The following is a 20,045-nucleotide window of genomic DNA, read 5'->3' as shown; positions in this document are numbered from 1 at the left end:
AGAAACAAAGGGGCGGCGTATAAGGAAAGCCAATATCTGGTGGATTAGTTTCCAGCACTCACATGTGGGACCACAGTTCACTCTCTGTTCGTCCGTATGTACCATCGCGCAGCGGGGCCACTTCGGACGCCCAGTCGACCATGGGGTGGCGGCGTGCAGTGTCATTAGCCGGATTCCAGCGTTGGAGAACACTATAATAAATCTTTGTGGTCGGATTCCGTGTATCCGGTATAACTTGCAACATATAGCTGTGTTCTACGATAAACGTCCTAATATGTGATGGCGAGGGCGATAAATATCCAACAGGTACCGGTGGGCACAGTTTGTATTTGGGGCCACCTCTGCTATCAGGATGCCAGGAAGACTGTTGGTGAAAGTCAGAGTCTCCATATCGAGCGAAGGTACAGTGCCAGTGCAGTGTGCTTGACGTGAGTCCAACACCTCCTTCGTGGAAGGGTAATGTAAGAATAACAATTCGGATCTTAAAAACTGCACCAGCGTTCACCACGTGTCCGAACACTGCCTGCATACTGGAAGCCATCGTGTCTGTCATCGGTAATACTTGGGCGTAATGGTGAAATTGAGAAGTCATGTGTTCATTGACGTACTGAGCTCGTTGAAAAATGTCCAACGATCTAAATTTGTTGAGGCGAGCCTCTGTGCGGAGTCGTCGTAAGACTTTACGATACGTAAAGGCCGTTGTACGTTGTATTTGCCGATGGAGCGATATCCCTAAACATTTGAGCCTTGGGACCTTTGTCAGGGGTACAGTTTTGCAGGCATGCATCGTCCCACCTCCATATAGTGTGATTTCCGTAGGTTGTTCACACTGCTCGCCAAGGCCCCGTACTGTTGGAGCCAGGAAAGCGCCGTTCGTATTGCGTCACCAGTCCGTGCTGAGAACATAACATTATCGGCGTACGCGCCGCATCGAAAGGTCACGGAGTGGAGACGAAGACCTTCCAAGCGTCGTCGCTAAGTTCGAGGGCATTGGCGAATAACATGGCAGAAAGAGGACATCACTGTTTGACGGACCTGTTGACACGGACGGGGGCGGCCCGATAGCCGTTTACCATAATTCTCGTGACTGCCCCGTGTATCAGACGAAGCACAACAGATATCGTCACGTTCGTGAGAGTGATGTTTTCCATAACTGCACACAGGAAACCATGTTCGACGCGATCGAAAACATGGTCAAAATCCAGCGTGGAGACAGCATGTTTGCATCAGCCCACCACGTCTCTAGATGTGCTCAAAGTCGTAAACACATTAGTGTTGCCTCCGATGCAGGTTAGATCAGCGTGAATGGCCGACATTACCGTAGATTTTACCCTTTCACGGAGGATGCGTGTCAGAGTTTGTAGTCAGTGTTTAGCATTGTCAATGGTCGAAAATCAAGTGGGCGACTGCCTCCTCTGGGTTTGGGCACCGGCATCAAGAGGCCCTCACTGAATCCATATGGAGCTTGAAAATGGCGGTTCAGCAGTTCTCTGTAAATCCTGATCCACATTGTGCCCATAAGGTCAAAAAACCTTTTGTAAAATTCAAGAGGCAGTCCGTCAGGGCATGGCGTTTTGTTAGGAGCACCGTGCCAAAGTCACCTCTGGCAAAATCATAGCATCACCTTGTGGATTCCGAAAGACGGGTATGTCTGGTAGGACTTCCCTGACTCGTACATCCATGTTGTAGTCTCGCTCGTAGAGAAGTATATATGACTGTGTGAATGCTCGGACGACGTCCATTTGCGGTTCAGCTCGTTTGATCTGAAAGTCGCTTGCCCGGAGTCGGCTGATAAATATGATATTACAGTGCCTGTGCCACTTCGAATTACGATACAGTGTTCCTTCGGACATGCATGCATGCCAGCTTTTCAGCAGCAGTGGGGCGAGAACGTCTGCTGCGTCCCGTCAGTCTTTTGTGTTTACTTCCTCGCCGCTCATGGTGGCTTCTGTACTTACGTTCAGTGCAGTCTGGCACATCCCTATAGGCAGGAAACAATAAAGATAACATTTCAACTGGATCATGCCCGGACACGTGCTTACGAAGCTGAGCAGCACTTTCGAGACCAACTCAAACTGGATCCATCCTCATTGTGGGCAAACACTTTTCCATTGCGGCCAGTATCGTTTACGTAAAAATATCTGTGGCCACTTATCCTGACATGGTTAATAAGTACACCGACGTCCTAAGTTCAAACACTCTGACAGTGACGTCGCAGCAATCACAGTGGACCACATGGGACTTGATCCGCGGACGCTGCTGGTATTTGTGCTACCTTTTGAGATGCGGAAACATGCTGTGAAGGCAGCTTTTGGACCATATGGCAATGTGAGCAGCCATGTGACGGAAAAATGGCAAACTAACGAAACGAACAAAGTCTACAACGGAGTGTGCAAGGTGAAAATCGACCTCTAACTCTGCCCAAAACATATTCGCCATTTTTGTGCTGCGATAGGAGCATATTCATTTTAGTTCCCAAATTTTAGGCTGCTATAATTTTGACAGTAGACCACTACAGCTTGTAAATTTTTGTTGACTCAGGCGACGACCGATTAGGTATACGTTCCATTTTATTGTCTTTCGAATCATATTGCTTATATCGCGGCATCGGATAAAGATTTCACAAAGAAGGCAGAACGACCATTAAATACATGTATTTGTCTACGTCCTTAGAAAATTTGAACCGATATGCACAAGCTTTAAAGGTGGAAATGGCACGCGTAAAAAAAGTTCAAAAACTTGAATTTTTGGACGTAAAATCGGAACGAAGCCAGATTTTTTAACATGGGTAAAACTTGTATTAGACCGTATTTGTGGCAAAAGTCTCGTTCCGGCTCGAAGTTATTTAAGGTGACAGTTTTTGCACGTCAAATCAGGATGAGGGTAACTATGTCTGCACATAAAATCTAAACTGTGCGCATACAAATAGTGGCATTAGCTCGGCATTAAATTCAGCCGAATTAAAACCTTTCTCAAAAGGAATTAATCGATACGCACAATTTGCCTGGGCTTCCAGCTCCAGTTCGTCGTTCAAACCGTGCTTAATATTAATACACTAATAGCAACGCCTCAGCAATACAGATAGCCGTACCGTAGGTGCAACAGCAACGGAGGTGTATTTGTTGAGAGGCCAGACAAACGTGTGGTTCCTGAAGAGGGGCAGCAGTTAACAGCAGTTGCAGGAGCAACAGTCTGGATGATTAACTGAGCTGGCCTTGTAACACTAACCAAAACGGCCTTGCTGTGCTGGTACTGCTAACGGTTGAAACCAAGGGGAAACAACAGCCGCAATTTTTCCCGAGGGCATGCAGCTTTACTGTATGGTTAAATTATGATGGTGTCCTCTTGGGTAAAATATTCCGGAGATAAAATAGTCCCCCATTCGGACTTCCGGGCGGGGACTACTCAAGAGGACGTCTTTATAAGGAGAAAGAAAACTGGCGTTCTACGGATCGGAGCGGGAAATGTCAGATCCCTTAATCGGCAGGTAGGTTAGAAAATTTACAAAGAGAAATGGATAGGTTAAAGTTAGAAGTAGTGGGAATTAGTGAATTTCGGTGGCAGGAGGAACAAGACTCCTGGTCAGTTGAATACAGGGTTATAAATACAAAATAAAATAGGGGTAATGAATAAAAAATAGGATTGCGGGTAAGCTACTACAAACAGCATAGTGAACGCATTAATGTGGCCAAGACAGACATGAAGCCCACGCCTACCACAGTACTACAAGTTTATACGCCAACTAGCTCTGCAGATGACAAAGAGATCGATGAATGTATGATGAGATAAAAGAAATTATTCAGATAGTGAAGGGAGACGAAAATTTGATAGTCATGGGTGACTGGAATTGGATAGTAGGGAAAGGAAGAGAAGGAAACGTAGCAGGTGAATATGGAATGGGGGTAAGAAATGAAAGAGGAAGCCGCCTGATAGAATTTTGCACAGAGCATAACTTAATCGTAACTAACACTTGGTTCAAGAATCATGAAAAAAGGTTGTACACATGGAAGAGGCCTGGAGATACTGGAAGGTTTCAGACAGATTATATAATGGTAAAACAGAGATTTAGGAACCAGGATTTAAATTGTAAGACATTTCAGGGGCAGATGTGGACTCTGAAAACAATCTATTGCTTATGAACTGTAGATTAAAACTGAAGAAACTGCAAAAAGGTGGGAATTTAAGGCGATGGGACATGGATAAGCTGACAGAACCAGAGGTTGTAGAGAGTTCCAGAGAGAGCATTAGGGAACGATTGACAGAAATGGGGAAAGAAATACAGTAGAAGAAGAATGGGTAGGTTTGAGGGATGAAATAGTGTAGGTAGCAGAGGATCAAGTAGGAAAAAAGACGAGGGCTAGTAGAAATCCTTGGTTAACAGAAGAAATATTGAATTTAATTGAGAAAATATAAAACTGCATTAAATGAAGCACGCAAAAAGGAATACAAACGCCTCAAAAATGAGATCGACAGGAAGTCCAAAATGGCTAAGCAGGGATGGCTAGACTACAAATGTAAGGATGTAGACGCATATCTCACTAGGGGCAAGATAGATACTGCCTACAGGAAAATTAAAGAGACCTGTGGAGAAAAGAGAATCACTTGTAAGAGTATCAATAGCTCAGATGGAAACCCAGTCATAAGCAAAGACGGGAAAGGAGAAAGGTGGCAGGAGTATATAGATGGTCTAAACAAGGGCGTTGCACTTGAGGACAATATTATGGACATGGAAGAGGATGTAGATGAAGATGAAATGGGAGATATGATACTGCGTGAAGAGTTTGACAGAGCACTGAAAGACCAAAGTCGATACAAGGCCCCGGGAATAGACAACATTCCATTATAACTACTGACAGCCTTGGGAGAGCCAGCCGTGACAAAACTCTACCATCTGGTGAACAAGATGTATGAGGCAGGCGAAATATCCTCAGACTTCAAGACGAATATAACAATTCCAATCCCAAAATAGCAGGTGTAGAAACTTTGGAAAATTACCGAACTATCAGTTTAATATGTCACAGCTGCAAAATACTAAAGCAAATTCTTTACGGACGAATGAAAAACCTAGTAGAAGCCGACCTCGGGGAAGGTCAGTTTGGATTCCATAGAAATGTTGGAACACGTGAGGCAATACTGACTCTACGACTTATCTTAGAAAATAAAGGAAAGGCAAACCAACGTTTCTAGCATTTGTAGACTTAGAGAAAGCTTTTGACAATCTTGACTGGAATTCTCTCTTTCAAATTCTAAAGGTGACAGGGGTAAAATACAGGGAGCGAAAGGCTACTTACAATTTGTACAGAAACCAGATGGCAGTTATAAGAGTCGAGGGGCATGAAAGGGAAGCAGTGGTTGGGAAAGGAGTGAGACAGGGTTGTTGCCTATCCCCGATGTTATTCAATCTGTATATTGAGCAAGCAGTAAAGGAAACAAAAGAAAAATTCGGAATAGGTATTAAAATCCATGGAGAAGAAATAAAAACTTTGAGGTTCGCCGATGACATTGTAATTCTGTCAGAAACAGCAAAAGACTTGGAAGAGCAGTTGACCGGAATGAATAGTGTTTTGAAAGGAGGATATAAGATGAACATCAACAAAAGCAAAACGAGGATAATGGAATGTAGTCGAATTAAGTCGGGTGAGGCTGAGGGAATTAGGTTAGGAAATGAGACACTTAAAGTAGTAAGGAAATTTTGCTATTTGGGGAGCAAAATCACTGACGATGGTCGAAGTAGAGAGGATATAAAATGTAGACTAGCAATGGCAAGAAGCATTTCTGAAGAAGAGAAATTTGTTAACATCGAGTATAGATTTAAGTGTCAGGAAGTCGTTTCTGAAAGTATTTGTATGGAGGGTAGCCATGTATGTAAGTGAAACGTGAACGATAATTAGTTTAGACAAGAAGAGAATAGAAGCTTTCGAAATGTAGTGCTACAGAAGAAGGCTGAATATTAAATGGGTAGATCACATAACTAATGAGGAGGTTCAAAATGGTTCAAATGGCTCTGAGCACTATGGGACTCAACTGCTGAGGTCATTAGTCTCCTAGAACTTAGAACTAGTTAAACCTAACTAACCTAAAAACATCACAAACATCCATGCCCGAGGCAGGATTCGAACCTGCGACCGTAGCGGTCTTGCGGTTACAGACTGCAGCGCCTTTAACCGCACGGCCACTTCGGCCGGCAATGAGGAGGTATTGAATAGAAATGTGAAGAAGAGAAATTTGTGGCACAACTTGACTAGAAGAGGGGATCGGTTAGTAGGACATTTTCTGAACATTTAGTATTGGATGACAGCGTAAATTCTTAGAGGGAGACCAAGAGATGAATACACTAAGCAGATTCAGAAGGATGTAGGGTGCAGTAGGTACTGGGAGATGAAGAGGCTTGCACAGGATAGAGTAGCATGGAGAGTTGCATCAAACCAGCCTCTGGGCTGAAGACCACAGCAACAACAACTTCATACTCAAAAGTAACAACCTAAGTATGAAATTGAAGCTGACACTTTACAAAAGAATGATCAAACCAGTTATGGATGAAAGTGAAGCATTGGTACTGATGGGCCACGCCTAACTCACCGTGTAGCAGTTGAACTCCTGCTCAGGGGCCAGCCGGTCGTGACTGGGGCGGTACTAAACCTTCCCTTCTACGTTAGAGCAAGCGGTATGACACTTAGCTGCAAGCGTTCCGGTAGTTTCCTGCTGCTAGCCGTGAGGCGCCGTCAGCATTGGAGGCACATACGCCATGACCTGCCAGTGGGATTCGGCCGGCGCTGCGCTACACGCGCCTATGTCACCACGTGGTTGTGAGGGGCGTGGTCACAGTAGCACGGCATCAGAGTGTGGCTTCGTGAGTTGTAATAAACTGACTTTTTGGTACTGTTTTAATAATCTTCCACTGTCCTGTATCCTCGCCACTACGCTTTGCTGTCACACACTCCTGTGCAGGAGTGCCTATCACCACTATGTCGACTTCAACTGGTGTCAGAAGCACTGGCGTAGACTTCAGTGGATGTCAGAGGTTCCGGCCTGCATCCAGAATAACGTCACTGCCACGACCTGCAGTCGTCAAAAAGTGGCGTGAGTGAGAAAAAATTGTGATTCTGGTTGTGTGTGTGGAAGAGACGGTGTCCAGGCGAGAGTTACATGGCTTAACGATTCAGGGTGAGATGGGCTTCAATGATGTAGAGGTGCTGGCGTGGCAGGTTTCAGAGGCAATGGTGCTGGGCAGGGATTGCTAGGAAGTCTTCACTGCAATACACATCATATTTTATTTAGTCTTGCGTCAAAGTGCCGCGACGTCCCCGGTTTTGCCCTCGCAGTCACGTGAACCACTGGCGACGGCAGTGGAATCGCCGTTTGTCGTTTCCATCCTATGTGGACCTGACTGAGCAGTGTCAGCGACGCGTTTATCCACGGAATTCTCGTAGGTGGCCACCGCTACCGTGTAAAAGCTCGCACTCGGGTGGATTAATGTTAGCAGTACCGATGTAACTGCGAACCGCTGCCCTCCAACGTATGAGCTCAGTGCTGTCATGGAGTCTGGAGGATTGCTCGTCCATTGTGTCATTGAAAGTCCATGGGTGAGGACTTAAAACCATGAGCTGGTCTGGTGGAGTTAGCTGGCAGAATGGTGTCAGCTGATGGCTGGCCCATACCGTGATGGAGACTTACATGAACTCTGTGTTGCCGAGGATCCTGTCGGACTGCGGAAAACCATGCTTGAAACAAATGGTATCTATAGCAATTAAGAGCAGACTTGTTGTGCTGTTACACTGCCTCCAGAACCCAAAGATCAACATCTCTGTGTCACAACACAGTGAAAATACTTCGCAGGCTGACTCATAGTTGCATGGCCTTTCTGCAGTGTCACCACAACTGTGGCTGTTGGTCTGACGCCTTACGTTGTGCAAACAGGCTCGATTGCGAAATTTCATGTCAGTGCCTCCGTGCTTGCCTGCTTGTCTCACATACAGCTTCAATGAAGGTGATTTTAATTCAGTAATCTGGTGATAGATTTACAATAGGAATTTTCGTGGGAACTGAAGAGCTGCAGTTGGTGTTATGGCCCCTATGCAACCTTTTGGGCATAGTACGCACTGTATAGAACCAATGTCTGTTGAATGTTTAATATACCACGATTAGCGTCATCCCAGGCAGGGTACCGAGTCTAGGTGGTTGATGATAAGGCGTATGATACAATTTGGTACTAATTCTTTTGTTCGTGAATTATTGAGCATTGATACTGCGTTTACTTGTTTATCTACGGACGTTTCAGAAAGGTAGAATCAGTGACACAGTTTGTCTCCGAGTGAGAGGCAGTGAGTAATGAGTAAAGCAGGACAGTTAACCACAGATAAAACGGAGCTACTAAGCAAATGGCAGTTAAAGATGAGCAGTTATCAGCAATCCGGCAGTTTCAACCTGGATAGATGCAGCAGCCGCCAGTTTTATTAAAGGTCAGTTGACGATGTGCTGTCGTTCCTGGAGGACCAGAAAATGTAGGCAGGGATGAGTGGTGGTCGAACAGTCAGTTGTTACAAATGGCAAAGTTAGTACCAGAACCAAAAGCACTTGGCAGCCATACGAAGGCATAATAAAGTGAAGACATTTGGACAATTAGAGCAGGGCCTCCTATACTGGTATAGGAAGCAAAACAGTGTCAGGTCTTTTGGAAACGATTAAGCGGAATCACGAAAATGAGCTGTGAAACGAGAGAAGATTCTGAACAAAGGATACGTAAAATTAATGTACAAATGAATGATTACAAGAGAGTGAGGAGGTGAATAAGGTTGTACTGCAGGAAGGTTAGAGCATGACTCTCGCTGCTTGCTGAGGGACCTGCCACCTGATGAGTCGAGACGAGTTTGGACTGGTGCCCCGAAAGATCTGTATTCTGCTGTCAGATCGGCAACAGAATTTGAGGAGATTGACATGGCAACAGGGGAGCGTGGTAACCGCAGAGTACTCTCAAGTAACGCGAACAGCTGTGACGAAAGGGGCATATCCAGAGGCAGAGTCGACAGCCTCAATGGTGTGGAAAGAATGGATACCAGCAATGGAATAGTGAAAGTAATAATAGAGGGAGGTAAGGTGGAAATGGAGAAGCGTTAAACGCAAGAGGGAACGTGACGTGTGCCGTACTGAGCTCCTGGTAAATTTTGGTGTAGCGAGTACTTCTGCAGAAGTGAATTTTGCTACAATTGGAGTTATGAGGGGCGGAAACATGAGATTTTAATGGAAACAATACCGCTTGTGCCAGTGGGTCAGAAGCAATGAACTCACCACTCTTTAGGTTGCCTGGGATGAGAGACAATGATGTAAGGTCGTTAGGGTCAGTGGAGTTACGTTTTCAAGTTGGATTGGTTGGTTGATTGATTTGGGAGGGAGGGAAGCAAACAATGAGGTCATCAGTCCCATCGGATCAGGGAAGAATGGGGAAGGAAGTAGGCCGTGTTCTTTCAAAGGAACCATTCCGGTATTTGCATGAAGCGATCTTGGGAAATCAGGATGGCTGGACGCGGGTTTGAAGCGTCACCCTCCAAAATGTGGTCGAGTCCAGTGGACTAACCACTGAGTCACCTCGCTCCGTTTCAGGCTGGGGACGTTCAGTCCGAGCAATTTATGGAACTAGCGACACATGTATATGAAAGTTAATGTATGATCATGGAGTGAGACTTTTTGTGTAAACATCTGGTCAAAAGTGACCTTCGGGGACGTATGGTGGAACTCAGCAGAACAACATTCAATCTCGGGCGAGCTGTTGCAAGTGAAGTACTGTCACAAGGTGCGTCTATCTTGAGGAACAAACCAGTTAAACTGCCTACAAAAACATTAAGGCATGATTCACATGATATTGTGCTGGAGGATATTGTAAAGTTGGTGTGATGAATGTAGAACCAGAGTTCTTCATTCTCGCATGTTGATATGTGGTGTGTTATATAGCCACTAAAGGAGGACTATGTATTGGATGCATCACGTTGTTTTGTAAGGAAAAGTATTGCAGGAGAAAGGTGGCGGGAAAGTGGTTCTTGTGAATCTTGTGAATCTGGTAAAATCAGACAAACAAACGAACTGTTGGTAGCAAATTTTGACATCCAGGTGGAGGATCTTTGGGAGATACCGGGTCTGTACCGTAGCCAGACCACAGAAATATCTGCATTAAGTGGAAAGGTCAAGCATATACAGGTGAGAGAGAGGGCAGAAACGGCGAGATCAGTATTGGTGTTTGAGAACCTTTTTTATCTCCAGGGTCCACTTCCAGCAATGCCCGTGATGCAACACATAATTACAAACCATATCGCATCCCTTGGCAGTTACAGAAGGGGGATTTCACAAACCGACAGCTAGCCTTTGAGATAATAGAGGAGAGCACTAGTCCATGCGAGGAGGCAACATTTTGATTACGTGAATCAAGCTGAAATGTGATAATAGGAAATGGGAGTCCCGAAGTGGAAACCACCGATCCCATGGAAGCAAATACAAAAACAAATTATATTCCTCACAACAATTATTACATGCACGCTAGCAATCTTGGACACATAAAGAACAGCATTTATCCCAGAGAAAACAACAAATCATAATCGGCTTTAAAATTTTGCAGCCTAGTGTAAACACACATACATTAATTAATTAATAACTTAATCTGATAAAACAATACTGTAATAATCAGTTACTTAATAGGGTCAATGCCGAAAATGTTTAGTTAAATCTTTACACAGTTGCATTATATCCAACATCAAAAGCTTAATCTTTACATTTAAAAATCAAAAATCGCAAGCATTATTAAAAAAATACCCACACAAACAGAACCATGGGAAAGCCAATTGACTCCTCAAAACAATGAAAGTGGATCCATTAAACACTTAAAAAAGATACAGCAACATCAAATACACACCGGCCCAGCAGCTGTCCATCTCTAGTGAGACTCAGATGGCCCAGTTTATGAATCATCTAGGTGCCACTGGATTCGCACATGAACGATCTGTTATGGCAGATGGTCACTTGTTACGACTTCTGCACCACTTGTTAATAGCAGACACAGTGGCTGCGCCAAAGACAGAGACGGCGTGGAGTTTTACAATTATTTATTGAACTTACTTTACAATTTCTCCCTCGTCGTCGCTGCCCATCCCTGCGGATCCCTCCGCCTGGCTGTTGCTGTGCAGATTCTCCGACAATGTGCGCCACGCGCGCCGCTGATCGCACCCGGTAGCCTTAGGCCACCAGTGCTCCGCTGAAGCCAGGATGCCCTGTGGTTGAGATGAACTCGTCGCCGGTCGGCAGCCGCGTCGCCGTGAGGTCAGCTGCCGACGTCTGCTGCAACGGCGGCTGGGAAGCCATCAGTCGCCATGTCCGCGAGGTCCGGTCATGGATGGACCATGTGGCAGGGCCCGGTTGCCGTGAAGTCCGGGCGTCAGTCCCAAGCGGCGCCTGTGACCAAGACCGAGCTGCGGCCGGTCCTGCTGGAAGTTCTCGCTGTAGTCAGTCAGGAATGGTGCCGACCGAATTCTGGCCGACCCCCAGAGCTGAATTTGAGATCTGGCGGCGAACGGATAACTCCTGCGAACTGGAACAGATTTCCGGAATCGTCACCAACGAAGATTGAACTTTCGGACACGGACCACGTCCGTCCTCAGATCCGAACTGCTTCCTGATGCCTTCTGTCCGTTGCTGCCTGCGCTCCACTATTTACATCCGGCAGGAGGACGTTTTTTACCCTCGGTGGCAGCTTCTTGTTATTACTCCCGCAGTATATTGCAGCGTAATTCAGCGTACTGGCCTCACTTCCCTTACTCAGCACTCTCCAGGCTTCGCTCGGCGATCAGTTTGTGTGCGTCCTTGCGTCAGCTTATTGGTAGACTACAACTGTCAGCAAGGCTATCTGTGCCGCGCTTGCTTCGCAATGCTACGATCGCCGGCTGCCTCTGTTTTACCATTCCCAACTGCGTGAAGCAACACTTACTACATGTGGCTGCAACAGATGTGACCACCCATATCTGACCAAATCCGATCAACCACCCATTCCTACAGAAGTTTTCTAGTCCTCCAGGAAGGACAACACATCCTCAGCCAGCACTACAGAAAGGAAAGTAATTGAACTGGTGGCGGGTGGATCCAACCAGACTTTGACTACCAGATTGCTGCAAACTGTTCACCTTTAATTGCTATTTGCCTATTTGGTCCAGTTTAACTGTGATCCATTATCCAGTAACATCTGCAATTCCCCTCACTCACAAATACCCTGTGCCACTTATTCTGCCCTTCTGAAACTTTAAACTTACATTGAAAAATAAGCAAACACAATAACAATGTTCAATAATTCACAAACACACAGAATTAGCACCAAACTATACCCAACACCTTAAAATCAACCACTTAGGTTCAGCACACCGCCTGGGCGTGTCCATAGTGGCTCATGTAAAACATTCTACACTTTCTAAAACAGAGAAACATCAGTCAGTTTCAATGAAATTATAATTAAATCAAGACCCTACGCTGCCGACAGGCGTTGATATACATCAACGGGGACAATTGAAAATGTGTGCCCCGACCAGGACTCGAACTCGGGATCTCTTGCTTACATAGCAGATGCTGTATCCATCAGAGCCACCGAGGGCACAGAGGATAGTGCGACTGCAGGGACTTATCCCTTCCACGCTCCCCGTGAAAACCACATTCCCAACTTAAAGCCCACACATTACATTCGTAGCGCCCCTGCCCATTACACTCACTACTCGCGACAGACAATCTTACCGATTCCTGTATGAGTTCGGCATCCGCACAGAAGAAGAAGGTCAACAGCCGGTTAGCCTTAACTATATGAAGATGGTATCTGTTCTTTCGGACATAATACCATCTTCATATAGTTAAGGCTAACTTCTTCTTCTGTGCGGATGCACATCTATTGCCCGAACTTCGTTCAGAACTTAAGGACCAACGCTGAATGGACGTCATGGAAGAACCATCTTTAGAAGTGTAAGCCCATTAATAAGTAAACCTATACTAGCGCACTTTAACTATTAGAAAGGTTGGAATGATGGCAACATTTAGCATAATGGATCACAACCACACATCACTGATGACCAGTTACCAAACTGTCAGAAAATTTGGAGCACAATTTAACAACCATTCTCAATATTTTCTAAAACAGAAGTCCATGTGTGCTGATGCATACATAAGTGAGTAATAGGGAATGGACGGGCACACACATACTTGCTCGATTACACCCCGACAAACTGCCATCAGTGACAATCTTAATTTGTTCCTCTAGCACCCCTTCCCAAAACACTGAAAATGGAGCCACTCTTCTCACATTGCCCTGTCCTGCTCACTGACTTCGCGTGGCATCCACTGGTGTCCTGGTCTATAGCAGAGCTCTCACTGCCCAGCACATGTAGCTGGCCTTTAGTTGCCTCTAGTATGTGTAGGGCACCTTCCCATCATGGAGCCCAGTACTCAGCACTGTGTAAAGAGACCTCTGAGCGTGAGTATCAACGCAGCGGTGTCGGAAGTCAACAGACAACTCAAAGAAGTATAAATTCTCCTGTGATCTCACCACCTTAATAATAAGATAGTAACTGACTCATATTCCATACCCAGCGTCATTAAGTCCGTTGATAATTTGGGACAGTGCCACAACTTCTCTACCATGGATTTATGGAGCGAATACCAAGAGGTAGATGTGGTTCTATGGGACTGAAAGCAGACAGCATTCTCAGTTCCATGTGGCCATTATCAGTACCAACAGATGGCAGTCGCTTTAAAGAATGCACCAGTTATGTTTCTGTGGTAGTTGGATGGGGTACTAAGGGAGTTAAAACCAAGGCAATGTACCTTGATGACATAATGTATTTTAGGGGATATGGAGAAACATGTACAAGAGTTGAGAAAGGTTTTTTAGAGACTGCAATCTGCACATCTAATGTTGAGCACAGAAAAGTGTCAAGTGGCACAACTGAGGCGATACTCCGTACGCACGCAGTTTGGTTTGAAGACGCTTGTGAGGAACGGTATCAAAAGCCTTCTGGAAATCTAAAAATATGGAAACAATTTGACATCCCCTGTCGATAGCACTTATTACTTCATGAGTATAAAGAGCTAGTTGTGTTTCACGAGAACGATATTTTCTGAAACCGTGCTGACTATGTGTCAATAAATCGTTTTCTTCGAGGTACTTCATAATGTTCGAATACAGTATATGTTTCGAATACAGTATATGTTACAATATTACAGTACATGTATATATTACAATATGAAACTCAATTTTCGCTTATGTCGGAGTGTTCAGAGCCTAATTTCATTACGATAGACATCTCTCCCTGTGCAGATGGGGGATTGAAATTTCGTTAAAAGATCTCACCATGACAAAAAAACCTCTGATTTACCACTCCAACTCACATGTCATGCCCTCGCTTCCACCCCCTGGTGGCTCATCATTGATATCAAATTGATTGACTAATTAATTAAATTGTTCATGAGAGTCCCTTTTCATTGAGAATATTTTTTTCGTTCAGTCAAATTGCACATATGTGAGAGTTTGTAACATGTTTTTCCACAATCCTTAGGAAAAACAATACAGAGCTCACCTCTCAACTCCCCTTTGCTCAGGGAATCGCTTACCTGCCGTATTCTCACGAATCCACCTATCTTAGATTTATAGGATTTGAATCCACCTGATTTCGACGAGAAGATGAACCTGATTTCGCCGAGAAGGAGACGTCCCCCGCCAAGACATTGAATCAGATAATTCTCTCGAAAGTCCATCACGTTCCGATAGCACTGTGCCATTACTTAGAAGACTGTCTAGTCCTCCAACCGTCACTGACTAGGTAGAGAGATATTAGAACGAGAAAAATAGCACTCTAACGTACAGGGAAATATTCATAACCATGCATTGTTACTTGGACTGCACAAAGAAATTCGGAAGCGTAACACCTACAATTCATTGATGTCGGATGACTGCCTGTACATATACCCCTGAACATATCCTAATGTCCTTATCGAATTTCTATGATTACTACGCTAGAAATGCGACAGTGTGATGGTGTCAGTATCTTCATTGACAGCACAATGTCTCTCTCTCTCTCTCTCTCTCTCTCTCTCCGTTAATTTTGTAACATCCAACGGAGTAAAACTACGAACTACAAAAATTTGGGTAACGTCAACTGGTGAAAAACTCAATAAGATTTTATCGCATTTCTTTCTTCCAATATATCGAAAACAAATCTCATCTGTATGCCGACATCGACCACATGTGGTGACTTCATCAAATAAATATGTATCGGTCCATTGAAGCACGCGGCCAGTGGTCAAAGTCGCTGCCACAGACCTGTGTAAATGTTTGTCGCAGGCGCTGGAGGAAGACCATATCCCATAGACTATGAGTCACAATTGAGATTTCTTATGTTGCTGTTTCATAAGCAGTTTGGTACGTTTTTACACTGTAATATATCGAAGCAGTGTAGGACTACAGTTTTGTACACAATCATCCATTTTGTTTTTTCTACAATGACTTTCGGGTTTGTGTCACGTGTTAAACCGACTTTAACACATTTCGATCCATTGGCTCTCACAGAAAGCTACACATTGCACAGTGTGAAGTAAGCCGCTCCCACAACACACAGAGGATGGTTGAAATAAGACAGAGGCACTGTTTCGTATTGACAAAAAAATGGAGGACATCGCAACATATGGAAACCGGAAGAGTTTGCCGCACTGTGGAGCGTTTCCAGACAGCTGTCTGAAGATGATGACCTCTACATTTAAACTCATCTTCCACAGTGACGATGTAGCAGATGTTCAGTGTACTGTTTTCGAAGATACCAAGAACATTGATTCCTCGTATTGGTGGTGCATAGTGCACTTACATTTATAATCTTGGTTTCGTTGTCCTAAGCGGTGGTCGTCTCAGTTATGGGACTGGATCTGTGATTTCCTGTCGGAGAGGTAACAGTTCGTTGTTACTGACGGAAAGTCATCGAGTAAAACAGAAGTGATTTCTGGCGTTTCCCAAGATAGTGTTATTGGCCCTTTGCTGTTTCTTATCTATATAAACGATTTGGGAAACAATTTGAGCAACCGTCTTCGGTTGTTTGCAGATGACGCTGTCGTTTATCGACTAATAAAGTATCATAAGATCAAAACCAACTGCAAAACGATTTAGAAGAAATATCGAAATAGTGCGAAAAGTGTCAGTTGACCATAAATAACGAAAAGTGTGAGGTCATCCACATGAGTACTAAAAAGAACGCGTTAAACTTCGGTTACACGATAAAATCAGTCTAATCTAAAAGCCTTAAATTCAACTAAATACGTCGGAATTACAATTACGAACAATTTTAATTGAAAGGACCACATAGAAAATGTTGTGGGGAAGGCTAACCCAAGACTGCGTTTCATTGGCAGGACACTTAGAAAATGTAACAGACCTACTACGGAGACTGCCTACACTACGCTTGTCCGTCCTCGTTTGGAATACTGTAGCGCGGTGTGGGTACCTTACCAGATAGAACTGACTGAGCACATCGAAAAAGTTCAAAGAAAGGCAGCACGTTTTGTATTATCGCGAAATATGGGAGAGAGTGTCACAGAAATGATACGGGATTTGGGCTGGACATCATTAAAAGAAAGGTGTTTTTCGTTGCGACGGAATCTTCTCACGAAATTCCAATCACCAACTTTCTCCTCCGAATGCGAAAATATTTTGTTGACACCGACTTACATAGGGAGGAACGATCACAAAGATACAATAAGGGAAATCAGAGCTCGTACGGAAAGATATAAGTGTTCATTCTTCCTGCGCGCTATACGAGATTGGAATAATAGAGAATTGTGAAGGTGGTTCGATGCACCCTCTGCCAGGCACTTAAATGTGATTTGCAGAGTATCCATGTAGATGTAGATGTAGATGTAGATCCTGACCTCCAAATATTTGGATACTGTGTCTTTCATTTTAATGTCATACAATGCAAAACGCGTGTGGAGCAATGGGTAGTCTGCAGGTCTTAAACACGTAGACGGCGGATAGTATGGACCATTAGCTGTCAGTGCCACGGGTGGAGGAATGGAATGATTTCTTACACCTAGACGTGCATCTAAGCACCATCATTTCTTCGCATTTTTGTCGTATTTCCATGGATTTTACATATTTTCCATCAATTTTCGTTTTTTTTACCAAGTTTTCCGAATGCATTTTATCCGGTTAATCGAGGTCCAAATCACCACCTTCAACGTTTTGACAATGAAACGTCTCATCACGTCGATCTCATGATGCTATCAGCCAATGACATTGCAGCATTTCTGTATCATTGCTAAGGCACCCCCTCTATTACCTTGCGAGTGCCGTATACATGTGGACATATCGTGAACCATGTTACACTGCCTGCACCACATGACACAAATACGGTTTCTTAGTGTAGGAAAACCCCACTGATTTTACCTACGAGCCACCATTGCTATCATGGCCTCAAAATACCATCGACTGACAGTGATGAATATCTCGAAACGGAAGAAAGGCCCGGAATAGATTGAACAATACAGAATTTATCGTAAAATTAGTGCCGATGAAGAGAAAATTCAGTGACAAAATTTTTCTGTAGTATCAGGTATAGTGAAGAATAACAGTGTGCTAAAGTCACGCAGGAGAAAACGCGATGTGTGTGTACGCACCTGTTGTAGAAGCCACCACTTGGCGTTTACGTAGCTCAAAGATACATCGCAGAGCGCTCCTGTAGGCGCAATCCAACCTTAAGTGCTGTCATCTGCTGTCAACGCGAAGCACCATGATCTTAGACGTATGCCTAGTTGCTAGCATTATCTTGCTGAAAAATGCCAAAAACTAGATCGTCACGAACTGGTGTATGTTGGTCTGCAACAGGTGTTGCCTTGGCCGTCATGGTGCCTTGCACGAGCTCCACTGGACCCACAGATGTCCACTTACATATTCCCCAGAGAATAAGGTAGTCGCTGGGAGCTTATCTCCACCGCGCAGTACAGGTGTCAAGGAGTTGTTGCCCTGGAGGGATTCGCGCCCTCCCATCAACATGGTGAAGAAGATACCGGGATTCATGAGACCACACAACACTCTGGCACTGCGCCAATGTCCAGTGTCGATGGTCACTTGGCCATTTCAGTCACAGTTGCCGATGTCGTGGTGTTAACGTTGGCACATGCATGGGTCGTCGTCTGAGGATGCCCATCTTTAACAGTGTTTGGTCCACTGTATGGTCAGAATCTGCCCAGCACTGCAGCCTGATGTCAGTTTCGCCACAGCTCGTCGCCTCTCCTGTTTTACGATTCTAACCAGTCTACAATGTCCCACATCTGTAATGACAGGTGGCTGTCCAACCTCACGACGTCTGAACGTGGTTTCACCTTCGTTTCGCTACATAGTGAAGACACACATCACAGCACTCCTCTAATGCACGACAAGTCGTGTAGTTTCCGAAATGCTCGTGCCAAGCCTCGGGCCATCACAATCTGCCCTCGGTCGTACTCAGACAGATCGTGCACTTTCCCCATTCTACACATGGATAGCATTATCACTCATACCACATGCACCGTGCATGTGTATGACTAGCAGTCATTCCTCGCCAGGTGATGCTGCAATCGCCTGGATGGGTTTATATCGATAGTGGGTCGGTGGTCATAATTTTCTGGCTGGTCAATGTATATATCAATCTTGAGTTGTCTGTGTTTCCAGAAGCTTTTAGTTAATGATATTTCAGAGATTACCTGTGTTCAATATAAGATTTGAAATTTAGTTAACTCAGCAGATTCAGAAAATTTGCTTCAGTATTGCGAAACAGTTTTTCAAACCAACAAATTCACTGTTATCTGCGAAATATGTGTATTTTCCTTTCTCTTTCTCATTTTTTGTTAGAAATACATTCATCGGTTAATAGAAAGCGCGCAATATTAGAAGTTACTAAAGCCCTGAATAAAGAAAATAGCAACGACCTCTTATGTCTCGAATGCAGATAAGTGAGCGCAGCCATTGGTCTGTTGAGTATCATGTGGTACAAGGTAGCCAGTGTGTGAAGCGTATAGACTCATTTTATGTTATGCCTATCAAAACGCGTAAACTTCTCCGTTGTTAAAGGTGCCGAACTGTTGTGCACTAAACTGCTATTCTAGGGCAAAGGGCGACAGTAGGTTTTTTCGAATTCCACAAGGCGAAAGACTCAAGAAAGATGTAAAATATGGCCACATTGAACTGAAGGGAGAAATGTATTTCCATATGAGTTTGCTAGACTATATGAAATAAATAAATATTTGTCTCAATTTGAATTACTTAACAATCAACTTACATATCAAATTACATAGTAATTACAACATATTAACATTCGTAGTGTAACTGACAGTGTGCTGGACTGCAAATGCAATCTTCGCAAGACTGATCCTCACTCAGAACAATCTGTGAAACCAATTTCTGACCACATTATATCTCCCGAACGAGTCGTTGAAAATAATTTGCCACTTACATTTGTCTCCTCTGAGCTAATTTTAAAGCCGTACCACTTTCACAAATAGAAAAAAAATCTTAACATTGCTTGGAATCTACGAGGAAATGTAACAAGAGGAAGGCATTACCATAAGATAAATGGAAATGTCGTGCGGCTAGGGCCTCCCGTCGGGTAAACCGTTCGCCTGGTGCAGGTCTTTCGATTTGACGCCACTTCGGCGACATGCGCGTCGATGGGGATGAAATGATGATGATTAGGACAACACAACACCCAGTCCCTGAGCGGAGAAAATTTCCGACCCAGCCGGGAATCGAACCCGGGCCCTTAGGATTGACAGTCTGTCACGCTGACCACTCAGCTACCGGGGCGGACACCCTAAGATGAAAGTTGGTCTTGCTTAGGAACTTTTAAATCATAGCTTGTCAGTAACAGTTAATCACGTAGCTGAACAACAGGTACTTCAAGGTTCTGCTGCCTCACCTGTATGTTTTACCACATAATTTTTCTGGTGGTTTAAATTAATGACCTTGAGCAACAGGAAACTACTATGTGTAAAGCTGTTAAAGGCAAACACGATGA

The sequence above is a fragment of the Schistocerca piceifrons genome, chromosome 2, assembly GCF_021461385.2.
Source record: "Schistocerca piceifrons isolate TAMUIC-IGC-003096 chromosome 2, iqSchPice1.1, whole genome shotgun sequence".
Classification (NCBI taxonomy): domain Eukaryota; kingdom Metazoa; phylum Arthropoda; class Insecta; order Orthoptera; family Acrididae; genus Schistocerca; species Schistocerca piceifrons.
Note: the sequence above shows the minus strand (reverse complement) of the source record.